Below are 7,652 nucleotides of genomic sequence, written 5' to 3'. Positions count from 1 at the left end.
TCCGTTTAAATTTCAGTCTCAAGAAAGAATGTGTTTCATGGTTACAGGTACCGCTTAGTGGAGGACAAGGTAGATAACAGAATATCTGAAGATTCACAAATTGCTAGGCAAATATAATTTTTCTCATCTTTGTCTGGGTGTGTAATAATCTGCAAGAAGAATTCAGGCAAACTGTATTACTGAAGAAAGCCCGGGAAGTGAAGGTTGAGGAAAACTCGGAACTCCTGGCTTTGGAGGATGTAATACAGTACCGGAAATGAAATTCTCCAAGAAAGTTAATTCCTGGGAAAGTAAACCGCCATCTGATTGGAGCCCTTATCTCGCTTACCACATCCAGTAGGCCATAACTCAGAATATGCGATTTGGTGGGGAGATCAAGCCAAGTCCATCAATGACTAATACCAAAGCCTAGGAAATTTAAGTTCTGAATCCCAGTGGCGATTAGAGGAAAGTAAAGAACAGCTGGAGAGTGACTCGGGAACGATTTACCCAAGTAACTCCTACTGGCGGCATCAAATTCAGTCAAGAGTGGCGTTCAAGAAAACCGTCCCAGTCAGAAAGAACAGCGCGTCCAAAGATCGGGAAAGATTAGAGAGACGAAGGAGTGTCAAGTTGTGAGGGGAAAGAGAACACAAATAAGGGAAACAGAGATGAAGGGCAGAGAAGAGCTGAAAAGACAGAGAAGCGTGAATGATCGAAACAGGAAATGATGGGAACATGATGCAGCGCATGCCTCGGAATCCCCAAACTTTGCCGACCCTGCGGTAGAAAACACGCCTCCTCCTCTGTGTCTTCCACAAACAATTACGGGTTTTCACATCCAAACGTGAATGGTATCCAGATCCATCGCTATGAGTTTGAGGACGGAGAGCCTTGCGGTTACCCGACTCAGTCACCCAGCACCACTCTGTGAGGAAAGAAGAACAGTCTTCTCATTTTGGAGGAGACAATTGGAGTTGAGCGATGCTAAATCAGTCAGCACGGGAGCCAGAATGCAAATGTGGATGTAGAACGGAGTGAAGAGCACCTGCTTGTGCTCTTGAGGTCTGAGTCCTCTACGAGTTCCAAACAGGTCGATTCGGCCAAATGATCACAACTCTTTCTCCTAGCAGGGCAGAAGAGTGTTTTCTTTCTCTTGGCCAATCACGGGTTTCTGACAGTCTTCATGGTGTAAATCAGTCTGGCATGTTCCTGAAATATTAATGTCACAGCCCAAGTGACCCGGGAGGATAAGATAATCCCTTCACCAAACACTGCCATCAAAACCACGGTACCTTTACCATCTCACACACAAAACCTGTGTAGAGTGGAAATAAAGATAATAAGAGGAGTTTTCTTGAAAATATCACAACTTCACCAACGTTTGACTTTTCTTCTTTACATATGAGAGCAAAAAAAAAAAAAGTGTGATTATACATACTTTCAAGCGGCTCCTCGAAGGAGGGGCCCTCTTTAAATCAGAAAGAGTCTGTGTTAGACCCACCTAAGGATAGTATTTTCTAAAAATCTTTAAAGGAAGGTCTAAATGAATTTCTACCTTCCTGAGTTAATTACAGAAAAAGGATATAGGCGTGCTAAATACAATGCTTTATCCAAATTCTTCGCAACCTATCATGTGATTGGTTGGAATAAAATATGGAATATAGGAAACTCAGAGAAGTCTCACTCTTGCAAGAGCAGTTGACAGGAGACTAAACCTATATTTCCCATCTTGAAGCCTGAAGAAGAATGTTCTTTCCTGGAGTGGCAGAATTCTTGCAGGTCTATGAAAACAGAGTCTGACAAATAAGATGCCCTGAGGTCTGAGGGCAGTACTTTCATGGATAACATTTAAATTGTTGCCATGTGCTTTCCCTTGCTTGGGATTCATCAGCATGATTGGTGTATTATAATTTCCCCTGACTAAATTGGTCCTCTCTTCTGGATTTTCCCCAAGGAACATAATTTACCAGCAAAGAACTTTCCCTGCTAGCTTTTTTATCTTTTTAAGTATTCATTACAATACGCAGAACAAAATACAATAAATACTCAGAGATTCTTGCTTTTGACTATTAACAGGCATCTATCCGGTTAAAATCTCATTTATCACATCCTTTCCTACATGTCCATTCATTTTTATATTAATTTCCAAGTCCCAGCTTGGGAACAATGAAGTTCTCAGTACCAATGGGAAAAGCATTTGGAGTTCAACACAAGTTAGTTAAATCTGTTACTTTTCAGATATTGGAAGGTTTCTTTTTAAGAAATGGAAAATAAAATTTTAGAACCAGGTGCATTTAAAAAATATTAGATCTATATCATGGGGGGGAAGGTAATATTTAAATCCCCATTCTAGAGTCTATACTTCTTCTCATTTCCATGGGAAGCTGGAGGACTGGAGAGTGGTTTATAGCAGCCAACCCCTGAGCCTACGTTCTCTTGCATCAGTAGACTTTTGGGTTTCATTACAGTTTCCTTTACTGGATTATACATTGCTTGAACACAACATGCTCTCATACTTTAGAATCATTTAAAATGAAAGACTCGTGGTAAAGGAGCAATTTGAAAGCAGTAAGATGCCCAGCCCTCTTAGGAGCATCTATATCTGCTTTGATTCAGAGACCGTCTTATAGGCTGTGGTACTCAGACCAAATGGAAATGCAAATATACACTATGAAAAAAAAACTTTCAAATTAGAGGCACAGTAGATGAGGAAGAATCCCAGGTCAATGGCACAGATCAGATCTTTAATAAGATCATAGAAACAAACTTCCCAAAACTAAAGACAAAGCTACACAGACATAAGAAGTACATGGAACACCAAATAGAAAAGCTCAGGGAAAAAAAATCCCCACAGCATATCACAGGTAGAACATTTGAGTATACATAACAAAGAAAGTGTATGGAAAGGTGTACAAGGGGGGAATAAGTCACATTATAAAGGGAAATCCTTCAGAATAACAGCTGATTGCTCAAGAGAAACTTTGAAAACCAGAAGAGTCTCGAGTGATGCATTCAAAGTCCCAAGTAACTATGACAGCCAGCCTAGATTAATATATCCAGCAAAACTATTCACCATAATTGAAAAAGAAAGAACAAGAACTTCCCTCAATATAAACAGCCTTCTTAAAAATTAAAATTCGGCAAACCTAAAGAAAATATAGGAAGTAGTATCTGGGGTTGAAGAGAGGATTGACCATAGTCATGAGACTGTGTATAGAAATAAAAAGCCACTGTAACTGAATGTTTTCCTGTGCCCACCCGGCTCCTGCATCCTTGTGGTCCTACAACCACTCAAACCCAAGTGAACACACAGAGTCTTATACTAATTATGACCTGTGTGGCCTATTGGCTCAGGCTTCTTGCTAGCTAGATCTTACATCTTAAATTAACCCATTTCTATAAATCTATACTTTGCCAAGTGGCTCATGGCTTACCAGTATCTTTACATCTTGTTTTCCATGGCAGCCGCTGGCAGCGTCCTGACTCAGCCTTCCACTTCCCAGAATTCTCCTTGTCTGTTTATTCCGCCTAGACTTCCTGCCTGGCTACTGGCCAATCAGCATTTTATTTATCAACCAATCAGAGCAACATATTCACAGCATACAGAACATCCCACAGCAAGCCACTGAGAACACAAACAAAAATTAACAAAACTTTAACTGCACAATTAATGTACACATTTCCATAATAACTTTAAATATCAATGGCTTCATTTCTCTAATCAAAAGACACAGGCTGACTGAATGGATCAGGAAACAAAATCCATCTATCTGTTGTCTGCAAAAAAAAAAAATCTCAACTTTAAAGATAAACACCACCTTAAAGTAAAAGGATGGATAAAAGTACTCCAATAGTCACTGAATGTGAAGAAGTCAAGCCAATGCCTAACTAGAGCCGTAACCCCTACCAACTAGTATTCATGGTAGTGGAAGGAACTCTGAAAACTACCAGAGGAGAAAGGTAAACATCAGCCTAACTACAAACCCTGAAATCTAAAACAGTCACCTGCCTGCATGACATGCTGGTACAATAGTGTCACAGACATTGTAGGAGTAACCAACCACGGTCTCTGTGGATTTAAGGCTCACTTCTAAGACAGAACCTATGCCTGACAATGTTCAATTTAAAAGAAGCTGGAATTGGACAGGCCACTGCTAAAGGAACATAGCAATTAAATGACTCTTTTTTTTTTTTTTTTTTGGTTTTTTCGAGACAGGGTTTCTCTGTGTAGCTTTGCGCCTTTCCTGGAACTCACTTGGTAGTCCAGGCTGGCCTCGAACTCACAGAGATCCGCCTGGCTCTGCCTCCCGAGTGCTGGGATTAAAGGCGTGCGCCACCACCGCCCGGCGTAAATGACTCTTAATGGTACTCCACTATACCCACAAATCAGTGTCTCACTCAACCATCATCAGAGAAGATTCCTCTTGCAGTAGATGAGAATTAATACAGAAATCCGAAACTGAAGAGTATGTGGAGAGTGAGAGACTTTGGAACAATTAGTCCTAAATGGAGTGTCTTCATCAAACCCCAACCTTCAGGGCTCAGGTGGCTGTATGGAAGGTGCAGAAAAGATTATAAGAGCCAGAGGGGATGGATGACATCAAGGCAACAGTGTCTTCCAGACTCAGCAAGACTGAGGCACATGTGAACTTACAAAAACTATAGCACCATGCACAGGGCCTGCACAGGTCCAAGCCAGACAAGGTGCCAGCACTGAGGGGAGGGGGATGTGATCTGAGCCAAAAATAAACAAACATCAGAATTAAAGGCATCTTACACCACATGGACTTAACAGAGATCGACAGAATATTCCACCCAAATAACAACAACAACAAAAAAAATGCACATCCTACTCAGCAGCACACTGAAGCTTTTCTAAAATACACCACATCCTTGGACACAAAGCAAATCAAGCAGATTTGAAACAATGCCTTGTATCCTGTGTGACTACAACACGATAAAATTTAAAATTGACAGCAAACAGATCTCTGGTAAAGTCACAGGTTGGTGGAGATTAAACAAAGTATTACCAAATGATGAATGGGTCAGAGAAAGAATCATGAAAGAAACATAAAAACCTCCTAAGATTAAAGGAAAATGAAGACACAGCATGACAGAGACTCTGGGACACATTAAAAGAAGTCCTATGAAAGAAATTTTTAGCTCTAAGTGCCCACATTAAAAAATAAAAGAAATATGTATAGAAATTATAAAATAGAAAGGTTCAGTGGTGGTGGCACATGCCTTTACTCCCAGAATTTGGGAGGCAGAGGCAGGGAAACTCCTGAGTTAACGATGTAAGTCAAAACTTTGGAAAAACAAGAACAAATCAAATCCAAACCAAGTCATCCCTGAAAACAAGCACACCAGTAATATTATACAGACTTAACAGCTTATACTTATGGTTATATATGCACATGTGCTGTGGGATAATTTGTACACTGATTTAATAAAATGCTGATTGGCCAGTAGCCAGGCAGGAAGTATAGGCGGGACAAGCAGACAAGGAGAATTCTGGGAAGAGGAAGGCTGAGTGAGGGGAGATGCCAGACTGCCATCCAGGGAGCAACATGTAATGGTACACAGGTAAAGCCACGGAAAATGTGGCAACATATAGATTAACAGAAATGGACTGGGTTTAAGTGTAAGAGCTAGTCAGTAGTGAGCCTGAGCTAATGGCTGAGCAGTTTTAATTAATATAAGCCTTTGTGTGTTTACTTGAGTCTGAGCTGCTGCAAACTGGGTGGAACACAAAAAAACTTTCAGCTACACACATGTGTATATATATTCATATATGAATATAACAACAATTAGTAAAAAAAGAGGTTATGAATTTGAAAAAGAGCAGGGAGAGACATATGTGAGGGTTTAGAGGGAGGAAAGAGAAGGAGTAAATGATTTAACTTGATTGGAATATTAAAAAATAAAAGAAGGTTTTTTTGTTTGTTTGTTTGTTTTTTAAGAAGACAGGCCATAATCTCACTTTTACAGGTAGTAAGTTGCTGTGAAATAGATCTTCAGTCATATTTTACTCAATAAAGTAACTCTACAAGATGTGTATTTTGGTCATGAAGGACCTTATGAAGTATTTATCCTTATCTTTACATTTATAGGTGAAAAAACTCAGGTTGGAATACACAATAATGGTAAGAACATGGAGCCAGGTATGATGATGGGGTGGGTCAGTACTTTGTCAACCTGGCATGCTAGGTTCATTTGGGAAGAGGGGGTCTTGAGAAAATGCCTCCATCAAATTGTCTGGTAGGCAAGTCTGTGGGGACACTTTTTCTTGATTAATGATTGATGTGAGAGGGCCCAGCCCACTGTGGGCAGTGCTCCTGGGAAGTATAAGAAAGATAACTGAATACGAACCGGGAAAACAAGCCATTAAGTAGCTTCCATCCATGGTCCCTACCTATGTCCTGCTTGAGTTATTGCCCTGACTTCCCTCAAGGATTGACAAAGAAACACTTTATTCTCCAAAGTGGTTTTGGGTCAGTGTTTTATTAGAGCAACAGAAACCTACATAAAACAGGAGCATATAGTGTATCCAAGCACTGGTGAGGGTGAGGCTGGAGGATTGTCAATTCTAAACCAGTCAGGGTTATTTATCATGACCTTGCATCAAATAAACAAACACCATAGAAGATGCTGTTGTCCAAAACCAAGTGCATTTGGATACATAATGATTTGAGGATGTCTATGAAAAAGAACTATTGCATTACTCAAGAGGGGGAGAGACTCAGTATATACTAAGGTAGCACATTATTTTACTATATTATATTGAAATATTAAAATAAAATCATGGTTAAGTCATTACTATACAGCAATGACCTTCTGAGAAATAAAAGCCAGACATATATGCAAAATCCCACCTGCTCTAATAACCCCACTGTGCTTCTGTGTCTCCCTGAAACTCACTTTGTTGATTAAGATGCCTTTTAATGAAGCAAGGTTGAGGGTTATTGATCTATAAATGTCTTTATGATTCAGCTGCTGTGGAATTGTCTACAATACCCCAGCCTCTGGGGGATGCTTTTCCAGTGATGCCAAGTTGATTCTTGGAAATTTACATGCTGCTATCTGTTTGACAATAAATTGGTGTGTAAATCCCTTATGTGATACACACGCCCGGCCTTTTATAATAACAAGCTGTAGATCTTAACGGCCAATTTGTCTTTTTGCTTTACTTCTTTTGCAAACTGGCCCTAATCTCCACAGAGGTCACTCTGAAGAGAAGGTATTTTGTTCTCCATGAGCCAGACCCCCATCCTCTATGCTTCAAATTCCACTCCACAATGCCTATTGCCTCACACTCCCTACCTGAAAAGGTTTGCTTTCTATCATTTCTTTCTAGATAAACAGACATATTTTGATGGGTGTCATTCAAGCCCAATCTCCAAAGCTTGTTTGAAACCTGGTCCCTCTGTGGGGTTTTCCCTGGCACTGTGATACCGCAGTCTCCTCCCTGTTCCTCAGACATAAAATACAGAAACAAATAAAACCATTCTGTCTCAGTTACTGTTCTATTGCTGCAAAGAGACACCATGACCATGGCAACTCTTCTAAGGAAAGCATTTAACTGGGGCTGGCTTACAGTTTCAGAGGTTCAGTCCATTGTCATCATGGTGGGGAGCTTGGCATAACTGAGAGTTCTACTTCCGAATCCA

The sequence above is a fragment of the Peromyscus californicus genome, unplaced genomic scaffold (genome assembly GCF_007827085.1).
Source record: "Peromyscus californicus insignis strain IS unplaced genomic scaffold, ASM782708v3 Scaffold_24__1_contigs__length_46423439, whole genome shotgun sequence".
Taxonomy (NCBI): Eukaryota; Metazoa; Chordata; class Mammalia; order Rodentia; family Cricetidae; genus Peromyscus; species Peromyscus californicus.
Note: the sequence above shows the minus strand (reverse complement) of the source record.